The following is a 16,638-nucleotide window of genomic DNA, read 5'->3' as shown; positions in this document are numbered from 1 at the left end:
AGCTGGCCCGCTCTGCATCCCTGAAGAGAACCCAGTCTGCCTTTGCCCTTTTGAAGACGTTATTGCTTTGATGTACGAGGGAACAGATAACACAGCACGTGGAGGGAAGAGTAATTGCGCTGAGTCTTCGGGGGACAGTTTTAGCCCACACAATGACTTCAGTCCCTGTGTCTCTCTCTCTGTCTCTCACTCTCTCTAAGCCTAATGGACAATGCAACATATTGTATGGTGACGGAGGCACTGAGGCTTCACCGGGTGAAATCCTTCTCTCAGTATCCACAGTCCACAGATAGACAGCAGAGAGATGGAGAGCAGGGTGGAGGTTATGTTGAATAGATAGACTACAGCAGCTATAAAATAAAGATTGTAATATTGTCAGGATGTGAGAAACATTATATTTGGCCAGACAGTGGGAATAGCATAGGGCTCTAGCTTCTAGTGGGAATTAGAGATGTAGTTGTTAGATCTCACTCCCTAAAGTACTTCTCTGTACCTTACCTTAACTACAGTGGTGGGAAAAAGTATTTGATCCCCTGCTGATTTTGTACATTTGCCCACTGACAAAGAAAGGATCAGTCTATAATTTTAATAGTTGGTTTATTTGAACAGTGAGAGACAGAATAACAACAAAAATATCCAGAAAAACGCATGTCAGAAATGTTATAAATTGATTTGCATTTTAATGAGGGAAATAAGTATTTGACCCCTTCTCAATCAGAAAGATGTCTGGCTCCCAAGTGTCTTTTATACAGGTAATGAGCTGAGATTAGGAGCACACTCTTAAAGGGAGTGCTCCTAACCGCAGCTTGCTACCTGTAAAAAAAGACACCTGTCCACAGAAGCAATCAATCAGATTCCAAACTCTCCACCATGGCCAAGACTAAAGAGCTCTCCAAGGATGTCAGGGACAAGATTGTAGACCTACACAAGGCTGGAATGGGCTACAAGACCATCGCCAAGCAGCTTGGTGAGAAGGTGACAACATTTGGTGCGATTGTTCGCAAATGGAAGAAACACAAAAGAACTGTCAATATCCCTCAGCCTGGGGCTCCATGCAAGATCTCACCTCGTGGAGTTGCATTGATCATGAGAACGGTGAGGAATCAGCCCAGAAATACACAGGAGGATCTTGTCAATGATCTCAAGGCAGCTGAGACCATAGTCACCAAGAAAACAATTGGTAACACACTACGCCGTGAAGGACTGAAATCCTGCAGTGCCCGCAAGGTCCCCCTGCTCAAGAATACATATACAGGCCCGTCTGAAGTTTGCCAATGAACATCTGAATGACTCAGAGGACAACTGGTGAAAGTGTTGTGGTCAGATGAGACCAAAATGGAGCTCTTTGACATCAACTCAACTCGAAGTGTTTGGAGGAGGAGGAATGCTGCCTATGACCCCAAGAACACCATCTCCACCATCAAACATGGAGGTGGAAACATTATGCTTTGGGGGTGTTTTTCTGCTGAGGGGACAGGACAACTTCACCGCATCAATGGGACGATGGACGGGGCCATGTACCATCAAATCTTGGGTGAGAACCTCCTTCCCTCAGCCAGGACATTGAAAATGGGTCGTGGATGGGTATTCCAGCATGACAATGACCCAAAACACACAGCCAAGGCAACAAAGGAGTGGCTCAAGAAGAAGCACATTAAGGTCCTGGAGTGGCCTAGCCTGTCTCCAGACCTTAATCCCATAGAAAATCTGTGGAGGGAGCTGAAGGTTCGAGTTGCCAAACGTCAGCCTCAAAACCTTAATGACTTTGAGAAGATCTGCAAAGAAGAGTGGGACAAAATCCCTCCTGAGATGTGTGCAAACCTGGTGGCCAACTACAAGAAACGTCTGACCTCTGTGATTGCCAACAAGGGTTTTGCCACCAAGTACTAAGTCATGTTTTGCTGAGGGGTCAAATACTTATTTCCCTCATTAAAATGAAAATCATTTTATAACATTTTTAACTTGCGTTTTTCTGGATGTTTTTGTTGTTATTCTGTCTCTCACTGTTCAAATAAACCTACTATTAAAATTATAGACTGATCATTTCTTTGTAAGTGGGCAAACGTACAAAATCAGCAGGGGATCAAATACTTTTTTCCCCCACTGTATGTCCCCATAACACTTTACTACCCACCTCAACAAACTCAGCAGGTAGGCTACCCACACTGGAGGCTAACAACGTATAATTTCACAGCATACTGAATCGTGGAAGGGCTTTAAAGTAGTTCATGCCTCCTGCAAACTCATCCGTTCGTAGCCTAGTAGCCATCATATTGCGAATGACAAAATCTCCTCGACAATAGATTTAAACTCAAACCTAGAGAAATGAATCTCTAACTGCAATCAGGGCCAGCTCTAGCCTTTTTGGGGCTCTAAGCAAGAGTTGGTTGGCCCACACCAAGGGGGACAATTTTTTTTGTTTCGATTTACATTTGGTTGAGTTGTCAACTAATGTAAATACAATGTGAAATCAACAAAAAATATCACCATGTCATTGGATTTAGATTACTAGTTGGTTGAAAAAAATACTAAATTCCCTTTCGTTGATGACTTTTTGCAAATCCAATCTGTTTTCCACATTGGTTCAACATCATCGCATTGATGTTTTCGTTGTTGAAGTGACATTGAAACAAAGTTGATTCCACCAATTTATGCCCAGTGGGTAATGTGTTCTCGGATTTGGGTCATATAGCCTACCGTCTACTGTGAGAATGACTTAGCTAACTAAATTCCTGGGAGCATGATGTTGCATAACATTTTGCAGAAGTTTTGTTGCTATAAGGAAAGTGTAGAAGTGTCTTTAGAAAGAAAGCTACAACGGGACACATTGAATTCCATCCCAAGAATTAAATGTAAGCAAACACAGAGAAGTCTACATTTTATTTCATCACCTGGTAAGAGGAAATCAAAGGGAAACATGAAAAGGGAAAGCACAAACCTACAACTGGATGTTAACTATTACTGTGAATGTTTTTGAAGGTGTGGGAGAACAAGGGGGAAAAAATGTCATCCTCAGATCAAGCTTAGAGCTATAAAAATCACTTTGACAATTTTTTTATGATTACACACAAAACATGCCATACTATATGGCTATTGCAACAGGACAAAAATGTATTATATTACAATACATTCAGAATGTCTGTATTTGTGTTAGACTCATTCTCAGCCTCCCGAGTGGCACAGGGGTCTAAGGCACTGCATTGCGTCACTTTGATCCCAGGCTGTATCGCAGCCGGCCACGACTGCGAGACCCATGAGGCGCCGCACAATTTGCCCAGCGTCGTCCGGGTTAGGGGAGGGTTTGGCTGGCTGGGATGTCCTTGTCCCATCGCGCTCTAGCGTCTCCTTGTGGCAGGCCGGGCGCACGCACGCTGACTTTGGTCGCCAGCCTGTACAGTGTTTCCTCCAACACATTGGTGTGGCTGGCTTCCGGGTTAAGCGAACATTGTGCCAATAAGCAGTGTGGCTTGGCAGAATTGTGTTTCGGAGGACGCATGGCTCACAACTTTCGCCACTCCCGAGTCTGTACGGGAGGTGCAGCGATGGGACAAGACAGTAACTACCAATTGGATATCATGAAATTTGGGAGAAAAAAGGGGTAAAAAGTACAAAAATAAATCAATACATAGACTCACTCTCGTACAGTCTAAAATCCATGCCTAGCACTAGCCTGAGGCGCTATGCTTGTGCTGTTTATGGCACTTGTGACTAGAGGGGCAAGAACAATGTCACACTTTTTCCCTATCCCTAACAAACACAGCTGATTAAACTAATTGCGTTCATGATTAGTTGATTATTCCAGTCAGATGTGTTAGCTGGGGCTGGGACAAAAGTGTGACACCAATCTAGTGGCCAATTCTCAAAAAGGGCTTTAGTTTTTATGATACCCCTACCAAGGGAAGAACAAAACACAACCATGTTTTTTCACCTTTCTTTTATTAGGATCCCCATTAGCTGTTGCCAAGGCAGCGGCTACTCTTCCTGAGGTCCAAACACAGATAAAACATGACATCATACAAACATTGTGCATTATACAAATGTACATTGCTACATACAATACATTACTAAGAATAGTGCGTGGGTGTGTGTAGAATGTATGTTTTAGATTGTGTGTCTTCACTGTCTATCTGTTTTTTAAATAAGATTTTTCCTGCTCATCCTGAGGTGGAAGAGAGTTCCATGTAGTCATGGCTCTATATAGTACAGTGCGTTTCCTAGCCTCTGTTCTGGACTTGGAGACTGTGAAGAGACGTCTGGTGGCATGTCTTGTGGGGTATGTATGAGTGTCTGAGCTGTGTGTTAACCAATTGAACAGACAGTTAGGTACTTTTAACACATCAATACTTCTCATACAGACCAGTAGTGATGCAGTCAACCTCTCCTCTACCTTGAGCCAGGAGAGATTGATATGCATGTTGTTGATATTAGTCCTCCATGTACATTTAAGGACCAGATATTCTGGTCAGTTTTTTCTTTTTCATTTAACCTTTATTTAGCTAGGCAAGTCAATTAAGAACAAATTCTTATTTACAATGACGGCCTACCCCGGCCAAACCCTCCCCTAACCCGGACGACGCTGGGCCAATTGTGCGCCGCCCAATGGGCCTCCCGATCACGGCCGATTGTGATACAGCCCGGTATCGAACCAGGGTCTGTAGTGATGCCTCTAGCACTGCGATGCTGTGCCTTAAACTGCTGTGCCACCTGGGAGCCTGGTATGATCTGTTCTGGGCCAACTGTAATTTGCCTATGTCCCTCTTTGCAACACTTGACCATAAAACTGGGCAGTAGTCCAGGTACAGTAGGATAAAACTAGCGTCCTGTAGGATTTGTTTGGTCGATTGTGATATCAAGAAAGCAGAGCAGCGCTTTATCACGGACAGACCTCTCTCCGTTTTAGCAACTGTTTAATTAATATGTTTTGACCATGTCAGCTTACAATCTAGGGTTACACCAAGCAGTTTAGTCTCCTCAATTTGCACAATTACCACATTATTCATTACTAGATTTACAGGTTTAAGGTTTAACAAATGATTTGTCGTAAATACAATGCTTTTAGTTTTGATATAATTATGACTAGCTTATTACAAACCACTTATTCTAAAACTGACTGCAGCTCTTTGTTAAGGGTTGCATTGATTTAACTTCCTGTGGTAGCTGACATGTATAGTGTTGTCATCAGCATACATAGACACACAGGCTTTATTCAATGGTAGTGATAGGAAAATAATAAAAATAGAGAACAGTATAGGGCCAAGACAGCTGCCTTGAGGAACACCACACTACCTGGTTTACATTAGAGAGGCATGCATTAAAGAAAACCCTCTGTGTTCTATTAGATAGGAAGCTCTCAATCCACAGTATGGCAGAGGATGTAACGCCATAACATATGTTTTTTCAGCAATAGATTATGATCGATAATATCAAAAGCTGCACTGTAGTCTAACAATACAGCTCACACAATCTTTTCATTATTCATTTATTTCAGCTAATCATCAATCATACAGCCTTCCCTGTAGCTCAGTTGGTAGAGCATGGTGTTTGCAACACCAGGGTTGTGGGTTCGATTCCCACGGGGGGCCAGCACAGGAAAAAAATGTATGGAATTGTATAAAATGTATGCATTCACTACTGTAAGTCGCTCTGGATAAGAGTGTCTGCTAAATGACTAAAATGTAAAAATGTAAGTAATTTGTCATCAGTTGAGTGTCCTTCCCTATAAGCATGCTGAAAGTCTGTTGTTAACCTCTTTACAGTGAAATAACATTGTATCTGGTCAAACACATTTTTTTCCCAAAAGTTTACTCAGGGCCGGTAGTAGGCTGATTGCTCGGTTGTTTGAACTGGTAAAGGGTGCTTTGCTATTCTCGGGTAGCAGAATTACTTTTGCTTCCCTCCAGGTCTGAGGGCACAAACTTTCCTCTAGATAGATTGAAGATATGGCAAATAGGAGTGGCAATATAGTCCGCTACCAACTCAGTAATTTTCATCCAAGTTGTCAATACCAGATGTTTTGTCATTATTGACAGACAACAACAAAAAATGTTACCTCTTCCACATTCACTTTACAGAACTAAAAATTACAATGTTTGTCTTTGATTATTTGGTCAGTTATGCATGAGTAGGAAGACTCAATTTATTAATCTTGCCAAGGAAAAAGTCAGAGGGTTTTGTGATGAATGAACCATCTAATTCAATGAAGAATGGAAGAATGAAGAATGGAGCCTAGTTCGCATTGTTGCCAAAAATGTCATTTAAGGTACTCCCAAGCTTGTTACCATCATCCTTTATATAATGTATCTTTTATTTCAAAGTACTGTTTTCTAAACATCTCTTATGTCTCAGATTAATGAAATAGATGATTGTGGATTTTTCTTCTTTTTTAAACATAGTTAAATTTATAGATATTGTGACACACCCTAAAGTAAAAAAAAAAGCTGCAGAATAATACATAGCTGAAGGGGGGATGGGCTGCATAAGTTCATGTGATCCAATATTGCAAGCTCTGAAATTGAAACAATTTGGAATACAAATACTCTGTTGTCTGCACTACACACACAAACAAACAGCATAAGGATATCTTAATGCATCTTGGATATATAGACCTGTATGCACAGAGATACAATAAGCGGAAACTATTATTTATGATGAATGTACGCTTTACTTTTTGGTAATTGATTAATAGACAGCTTTCCAAGTAAAATTAGCTGTTATTTTGTCCTGTATTTTCCTGCCTGGCGTAAAATACATACAGCTACTCATTTTTTTATGTTGTTGCTATTGTTGTTGCTAATCTAAATCGGCTCTAAGAAAAACAAGTGGGCTCAGACACTGAAAACTGTAACGTTTCCTCTTTGGATTTTATTTGTTCAGCCCCTACTCTTGTAATTACATTAGGGGGCATGTCATGCCAAATAGTGTCCCCCTTTGCGTCACAATGGGATTTGATGAGTTCTAGCTTCTGTTGCCAGGGCTGTTGCAAGAACTTGCAACATTCTGACAGGATTACGTAATGAACCAAAGTGTCCGTTGCTATGCTGGTTGCTTGCCTCCATTTTACCTGGTAGTGGTCGTGAAGGAAGGAGGATGCGGGCAGTTCTAGTTCTATTTCAACGCATAAACGCTCGCTCAGGCCGCACAAAATGATTACCTCAGAATTGCTCTCTAAGGATGGTGTTTTTCATGGTGACAACCTGCTGATTACCTGCTGCTTCAGAGGACTGAAAATACTGGAAAGATAACTCTTTCTTTACAATGTATTTGTCTTTATATAAGTACATATTGTTAAATAGAAATACATAATTTAAGCTGTTTTTAGATTGACGTTGCTAGCTACTGTACTTATATACCTTAGCCTGCCTAGTCAGCTATCCAGGCGAAGTACTATGATGACACCACTGATCTCGACAAGAGGCGCAACATACAGAGAAATTCACAATTCAGTGTAATGTTAAGCAGTTAACTTCTATTAGATAACTGGACGGATTTAGCTGTGTACAACCATTTTTCAACAACCATTTTCGATCTAACGTTAGCTAGTTGCTAGCTATACATATAATTCAGTGGAGGCTGCTGAGGGGAGGATGTCTCATAATAATGTCTGGAATGGAGTTAATGGAATGGTATCAAACACGTGGTTTCCAAAGCCATCCTCCCCTCAGCAGCCTCCATTGATGTAGTTATATGTCTGTCATATTGAGGTGTCTAGCTATAAGTTAAACCTGATCAATCAAATAGATATGTGTAAGCAATTATGGTAATTCCAAATGCCCTTAACAAGGTGTCTTCGCTAGACAGACCCGTGAGAAAGAAAGGATGAAAGCGAGAGAGGTGGAAGATAGACAGAGAGCGAGATGGAGAGAGAAAGACAGAGAAAGACAGCAGTGCAAATGTACTTAGACTTGCGTATTTCAACAACTCTTCTCTTCCAACTTGTTTTGCAATCATTTCTACTTACGGGTGAAGGATGGCCAGCCACACAGGAGGGTGATTTTTACTAAGGAGGAAAAGGAGGCTGTGCTGACCGAGATGCATGTGGCCATTTCGGAGTGAAGCGCATAATTGCCAAAATCAACCTTTCACTTCTTCTGATGGGGAATTGTCAAGGAGGTGGACACCTGGGCAAGTGAAATAACATTTTTGTTTATCAATCACATTCTATGATATCTGAAATTATTATGATTTTAATGAATGTCATATCAGAGAGCACACACTGTTTAAATATGTCACTAGTTTGACAGGGCGAAGACTGTGGCGCCGGAGTTGAAGCCCATCAAAGTTGTTTCACCATGCCCCAATTCACATTTTGCCCTGATAAGTATTTTTGCAATGGTTGCTTTATATGGCAAGAACAGCTCAAATAAGCAAAGAGAAACGACAGTCCATCATTACTTTAAGACATCAGTCAATCCAGAAAATGTCAAGAATTTGAAAGTTTCTTCAAGTGCAATCGCAAAACCATCAAGAGCTATGATGAAACTGGCTCTCATGAGGACCGCTACAGGAAAGGAAGACGCAGAGTTACGTCTGCTGCATAGGATAAGTTTATTAGAGTTAACCGCACCTCAGATCGTACCCCACACATCAACTGTTCAGAGGAGACTGTGTGAATCAGGCCTTCATGGTCGAATTGCTGCAATGAAACCACTGCTAAAGGATACCAATAAGAAGAAGAGACTTGCTTGGCCAAGAAATACGAGCAATGGACATTAGACCGATGGAAATCTGTCCTTTGGTCTGATGAGTCCAAATTTGAAATTTCTGGTTCCAAACATCTTGTCTTTGTGAGACGCAGAGTAGGTGAACGGATGATCTCCGCATGTGTGGTTCCCACCTTGAAGCATGGAGGAGGAGGTGTGATGGTGTCTGTGATTTATTTAGAATTCAAGGCACACTTAACTAGCATGGCGACCACAGCATTCCACAGCGATACACCATCCAATCTGGTTTGCGCTTAGTGGGACTATAATTTGTTTTTCAACAGGACAATGACACAAAATACACATCCAGGCTGTGTAAGGGCTATTTGACCAAGGAGAGTGATGGAGTGCTGCATCAGATGACCTGACCTCCACAATCACCTGACCTCAACCCAATTGAGATGGTTTGGGATATATTGGACCAGGAAAATCAGCCAACAAGTGCTCAGCATATGTGGGAATTCCTTCAAGACTGTTGGAAAAGCATTCCTTATGAAGCTGGTTAAGAAAATGCCAAGAGTATGCAAAGCTGTCATCAAGGCAAAGGGTGGCTAGTTTGAAGAATCTCAAAAATATATATATTTTGATTTGTTTAACACTTTTTGGTTACTTAATGATTCGTTATGTGTTATTTCATAGTTTGGATGCTTTCACTATTATTCTACAATGTAGAAAATACAAAAAAAATTAAGAAAAACCCTTGGAGTAGCTGTGCCCAAACTTTTGACTGGTACTGTAGTCTTTCAAATTTGTGATTGACTTAGTGTTGTTGTTTGTCTATTGCTATTTTTGTATAACGTACTTTCAGATCCCTGAAACTCCACCTAATGTGGTGGAAGTTGTCGAACCAGATCAGAACGCCTGTCACGTGTGCTCCCTCTCCGGCCTCTAGGTCCCCAGGGTGCTCATTATGGCGCACACCTGTCACCATTGTTACGCAGACCTGCTTGTCGACAGACTCACCTGGACTCCATCACTTCCCTGATTACCTTCCCTATGTATGTCACTCCCTTTGGTTCCTTCCCAAGGCGTCATTGTTTCTGTTTCAGTTTCATGTCTGTGTGCTGTTAGTGTTTCTTGTTTTGTATTATGTTCCTTTTGTTTTATTGAAACACTCACTCCCCGAACTTGCTTCCCGACTCTCAGCGCACATCGTTACAACGCCAATGGACTACCTTCAGGGACTGACGGAGAAGGATGTACAGGTTTTTGATCAGGTAAAAATGATTGTCCACTGTTATTTTCTGGCCCTCCAAGAGATATGTAAGAAATGTATTTGTAATATGAAATATAATTGCATGTAATCCTGTCATCAATCAAGGTGAGACTGAACATGGACAAGCCTCAGGAGAAACAGAAGGAGAGCTACCGGAGAAGAATCAATAAGGGGACCAAGTGCTACGACATCTGGGTGAATTACTTGGTTTGGAATAAGGACAAAAGGAAGGCGAGACCTGGGAAACCTCGCTGCTCTTTTGCTCCTAGCTGGGGCCACCATCTGTTAAAGTGAATATAAAAAATCTCAGATAATAACTATTTTCAATGCACACAAAATACCCTGAAGCTAGTTTTAGTTTCCCTAACACTGATATTTTTCTCTTGTCTTTCTAGGGTTACCTCGTGGAAGCCAACAATATCCTACAGTTGGAGCAGTTGGACGGTCGAACATTGGAAGCACTGACGCTCTACACTTCAGTGAAGCCCCATAGACAAAGTATGTTAAGCTTTGGTTGACATTTGAGAAAGCAAGAAATGGTAGTTAAGCTAAGCTTGTAAAAATGTGCCTCTTCACTTTACCTCTCCAAATGACTTTAGGACCATAGACTGTCTGAGCCCCCCAGGAGGCATCCCATCCACCAGAACCAGTGAGTTCGGATCAGTCTGATTCTCTGTGCTGAGGTGGAGGGGGACCAGATAGAGGTAGGCTATACCTTCCAAAGTGTTAAAGTACTTATCTCCCATTTATAACACTGCACGAATGCATCACATTTTCTCACAGTAAAGTGTAACCTGTGCGTTTGCTTGTTTATACGTCTCCTATCCTGTTCCCGTTCTCCAGGAGTTAGGGGTTCTGCCCAACACCCAGACGTGGATCCACCTGATGTCCTCCATTACCAGCCACCCTCCAACTTTTCATTACATCATCTACAACAACTGTTGTTGTCATTATCTGCTAACAAAGTTCTTGCTCTATCATACTGAGCACATAATATGTGAGATACACAAATTAACTAAAAACATTAGCACTGCAAATACAAATACTAATACTGCAAAGAACAAAGAGAGCAGTAGTACCTGGACTTTGCAGTCTCCCTCTTCAAGCCCCCCCTTCTGAGACTGGCTACCTGTTGAGAACAAGTGACAGGCAGAACCTCCCACCCACACAGCAACCACGTTCTCTATATTCCACACACCAGAATTCAGTATTTTAGTGATGATTGCCATATGAGTGCACAAAAAAATCTGTGAAAATAAATTAATTACACAACTGTAGCAAAAACGATCAACGTTTGTATTAAAATCTTAAATATTGGCAGGTTTGTTTTCACAGCTGTTTCACAAGGTGTTCATTGTTGTAAGGTATCCTTTGATGGTATTTATTTGTTCCACATTATTAATTGTTGTATACTAGGGCCTACAATAGATACATATATATTCAACCACAACGGTGTACTAATGAGATATGCGAGAGAAAAAAAGTCATCAGAGGACTACCGAAATTATTATTTCACTGTAGATAAGGGAAGGGCAGTGAAAGATTATTGGAATCTGTGTGGGTAGCTGGACAGGTAGGATGACTGACAACAGTGAAGGTGAACAGGTGGTCACGGGTCAGGTGACAGAGGAATGGATGAGATTGAGGCAGGAATTCCTTTAACCACGAAGTGGTATATAAACTGGGTAGTTTGTACTGCATAACAAATGAAACAGAATAACATGTATCCAATCAAATTCAAATCAGAAAGTCAAATCATAAATCATTCTCATTAACAGAATGAGGTAATTCAGCAGTAAGGTTCCCTAGGAATTCAATAGGTAGCAGAATGGAGTCATTTCGGATCATAACCATTCATCATAATCATGAGAATGATAATGCAAATCAATAGATCAGTTATTAAATCTATAATCTCCATCAATTTGATATCAGAATTGATCAGCTCAGCAAATCATTACGTTTCATATTTCATCCTAGGTTAGTCTTCATATGTACATGTCATTTGATTATATTTTAACCATATATCAATGGCATAATTGGCCTGTGATGATCTGTAGGGCTGTGATCATTGGCCATTTACATAACACAATAGGTTTGAAGAATGCGCTCTGCGGTAATAACTATAAACAATAACTGATGGCCTGCTCTCCCGATCGCAACAGATAGGTCAGATGAAAGGTAACCGATTCGGTGGATTTACGTTGATTCATGGACGCACAGAATGTCTGGATTAAACGGAGTTGAGGAAGAGAAAGCGCCGATTTCCTCCTTTTCATGAGTTGAGATCTGTCAGACATTTCCACCTGACCTAATTAAAGCACCCCTGGCCCAGCTGAGCAAGTGGCCATGAATTAAAGGACGATTCCACCAACTTTCTACAGGCTGGTTAAAATAAAAACATGACAGCCAGTCAAGCCAGTGTATGAATCAAACAGATTTGCATATGAATGGAGTGGAAATTATCTAACTTCGTGATGTGTAAGGTAAGTAACTTTAAAGTGTCAAGCAGATTACATGTTTTCTTTGCCATTTCTGAAATGTAGCAATGTTTAAGACATGGATTTCATGTTGTAATGTTAAAAAACGTCTTAAGGCTATGGGGCAGTATTTTGACATCCGGATGAAAAGCGTGCCCAAAGTAGACTGCCAGTTACTCAGGCCCAGAAGCTAGGATATGTATATAATTGGTAGATTTGGATAGAAAACACTAACGTTTCTAAAACTGTTAAAATAATGTCTGTGAGTATAACAGAACTGATTTGGCAGGTGAACCCCGAGCACAAACCATCCAGGGAAAAAGAAATTGAGGTCATAGGATTTCCCAAGGGTTTTCTTTGGGAACCCCTATTTATGAGGAACCTGGTTGCAGTTCCTATGGCTTCCACTAGATGTCAACAGTCTTTAGAAATTGGTCAATGTTTTTCTTTTGAGAAATGAAGAAGTAGGGCTATTCATTCCATGTGTCACTCTGAAGGTCCTTACTATTTTGGTGCGTGTGAACAGGAACGCGCTTCACGTTGTTTTTACAGGTAACTTATTAGATACTTTGTAGTCATGATGGGTGATTTGGAACCGGTGTATTTCTGAATCAAACGAGCCAAATAAATGGACATTTTGGGGATATAAAGAAGGAATTTAACAAACAAAACGACCATTCATTGTGTCAATGAGACATTTGGGATTGCAAAAAGAAGAAGATCTTCAAAGGTAAGGCATTTATTATATGGCTATTTCTGACTTTTGTGTCGCACCTGCCTGGTTGAAAATGTATTTTCATGTGTTTGTATGCGGGGCACTGTCCTCAGATAATTGCATGGTCTGCTTTCACCGTAAAGCCTTTTTAAAATCTAGCAGCGGCTGGATTAACAAGAAGTTAAGCTTTATTTTGATGTATTACGCATATATTTTCATGAATGTTGAATATTGATATTCCTGTAGTTTGAATTTGGCGTGCTGCCATTTCACTGGATGTTGTCAAATCGATCCCGCTAAATGGATTGGCGTGTGAAGGGATCCATAAGAGATTTTAACAAGGTACCCAAAAGTAGTTTGAATTAATGTTTTCATTTTATTAGCTAAACATAATTGTCGCGGAAATCAGCGTTGTTTGCATAGCGATGATGAAAATAACGTAATTTAGGCTGTACTGATCTCCACAATTCTAATCATTCGGTCATCACACTGTTGATATAGCAACGGACGCTAATAGTTTATCAAATCCCATTGTGATGCAGAGGGGGACACTATTTGGCTGGGGGACATATTTGGCATGACATGCCCCTACATTTGACTCCAAATCCAATATGGTGTCCAAAATCCAATATGGCTGCCACAATACTGTACCGTTAAATGGTGGTTAGATCACCTATATATAGACATGTTTTAAATGAGAGACATCATTCATATTTGTGTACTGTTCTTATGACTTTATTTTTTTTTGCAATTCAGCTTTGTTGGGAATCCAATATGCCTGCCATAATTAAATTTGAACACCTTTGTCTAGATATTGAAAAGGCAGTAGACTACTTGGCATGGCAACACCAAGTAATCCAGCATGGCCTTCCGCTGGCTCACTGTATTCATGATGCACATTGGGATGTTCCGGTGCACTCTTATGCTGTTCAGGTTGAGCTGGCACATTGCTTTTTCAGAAAACCATGTCCACCATCCTGTTTGTCTGTCTGAAGTTGCCATATATGTTGACTTGGTGACATAATACTGATGGGGAGGATGCAACCACATATGATGACAAGCTGTTAATAAGGCAAGTGTTCACCACAGTGAACCAACACAACCTGACACTCATTGACAAGAAATGCCATTAACTTACTGGGCCTTCACATATGAAAGGAATTGTACCTCTCCAATGTCAATGCCATCCTGAATCTCCCAGCACTGTGCTTGATAGGCCCACTCCACCATCAGCCCTCCCCTCTGGCAGTTATTACAGACAGACACCATGAAACTGAACTGCCGCAGGTCAAGCCATTTAACAGCCAAAATGCCATCTGGAAAGTGCTTGTGTGCATTGCCCTCCTTTGTACCTATTTTGCTACTAACCATGGCTGACCAGCCCATGTGATATCTGAACTGGACTTGCATGTGTATAATGAGCTCTCATGATAGGGTGGCTCATGCAGTGGTCTGGAAAACTGTGCAGTAATCCCAACATAGCTTTAAGGACATACGCCATCTATCGCCAAATTTAAACAAAGATGCTGTATGTCATTGTGTATGGTGACTGGGGATTGACAGTGAGATATTGGCCTTGGTGCAATGTGCTTGACCAGCTTCACCTCCTCTGCATTTATATTTTTGTTCAGTATATATTTGAAGATGATTGCTGGGCTTTGATGGACAGTAAAGGGTTTGCAATGTATACTGAACAAAAATATAAATGCAACATGTAATGTGTTGGTTTCATGAGCTGAAAAATAAAATCCCAGAAATGTTCCATATGCACAAAAAGCATTTTTTTTTTGTCACATTCTGTGCACTAATTTGTTTACATCCCTGTTAGTGAGCATTTATCCTTTGCCATGATAATCCTTTCACCTGACAGGTGTGTCATATCAAGAAGCTGATTAAACAGCATGATCATTACACAGGTGCACTTTGTGCTGGGGACAATAAAAGGCCACGCTTAAATGTGCAGTTTTGTCACACAACACAATGCCACAAATGTCTCAAGTTTTGAAGGAGCGTGCAATTGGCATGCTGACTGCAGGAATGTCCGTCAGAGCTGTTGCCAGAGAATTGAATGTTCAATTCTCAGCCACAAGCCGCCTCCTCGTTTTAGAGATCTTGAGGCCCATTGTTGTGCCATTCATCTGCCGCCATCACCTCATGTTTCAGCATGATAATGCATGGCCCCATGTTGCAACGATCTGTACATGATTCCTGGAAGCCGAAAATGTCCCAGTTCTTCTATGGCCTGCATACTCACCAGACATGCCACCCATTGAGCATGTTTGGGATGCTCTGGATTGACGTGTATGACAGTGTGTTTCAGTTCCAGACAACTTTGCACAGACATTGAAGAGACGTGAGACAACATTTCACAGGCCACAATCAACAACCTAATCAACTCTCATGTCGCTCTACATGAGGCAAATGGTGGTCACACCAGATACTGACTGGTTTTCTGATCCACACCCCTAACTTTATTTGAAAGGTATCTATGACCAACAGAGGCATATCTGTATTCCCAGTCATGTGAAATCCATAGATTAGGGCCAAATGAATTTATATCAATTGACTGATTTCCTTATATGAACTACTGTAACTCTGACATTGTTGCATGTTACATTTATACTGTATTTTTGTTCAGTGTATATTTGTGTGGAGCTGTGCTACGTCCCTCATAACGCTTCTTAGTCATAGTCTATGGCCTACACTAAGTCAGGGTTTCCCAAACTTCATCCTTGCCCCCCGGTGCACGTTTTGGTTTTTGCCCTAGCACTACACAGCTGATTCAAATAATCAAAGCTTGATGATGATTTGGTTATTTGAATCAGATGTGTAGTGTTGGGGCAAAAAACTAAACGGGCCCCAAAGGGCGGTCCCAGGACCGAGTTTGGGAAACTCTGCTCTGAATATCCTCTAATTAACCTGTGGTCGCCCTCACCGGTTCTGTCACTCACATTATCTCTTGCTGGGCCTGCCCCAGACTGTAATCACAGCCAACCACCCACAGTTAATATCGTCCAAATTATCCTCCTACCCGAATTCCAAAGGAATATGAAGGAATATGTAGGCCGTGACCTAAAGCATTTTTTCTGCCACATTCAACATAAAAGACTCTACCCACAGGTCAATTAGGTGTTTGAAAGATCTAAGGGCAGGTATGTTTGTGACAGCCCTTTCATAGACTCTCCTTCACAACCAGACAACCAACCATTCCACTACTTGAGTATCCCCTGCATCATTCAGGCTGAGATAACATTCCAGTTAGTCAATGGGTCTCCTTGTCATGCAAGCTGCATCTGCTGAGTGCCTGCACCCAACTGTTGTAGAGTTGGAAAACCCCACACAGCCCCAATAACCAGCCTGTCATACAGGACAGACACTAGCTGGTAACACTTTTTTGGATAGTCCATCTGTACAGTATACTGTAAGCTCTACAGACTATCAGTAACATTTCAACTATCTACTAACCCTAACCTTAACCTTTATCTCAACCTTAACCCTTACCCTAACCCTAACTCTAACCTTAACCCTAAC

The sequence above is a fragment of the Salmo trutta genome, chromosome 15, assembly GCF_901001165.1.
Source record: "Salmo trutta chromosome 15, fSalTru1.1, whole genome shotgun sequence".
Classification (NCBI taxonomy): domain Eukaryota; kingdom Metazoa; phylum Chordata; class Actinopteri; order Salmoniformes; family Salmonidae; genus Salmo; species Salmo trutta.
Note: the sequence above shows the minus strand (reverse complement) of the source record.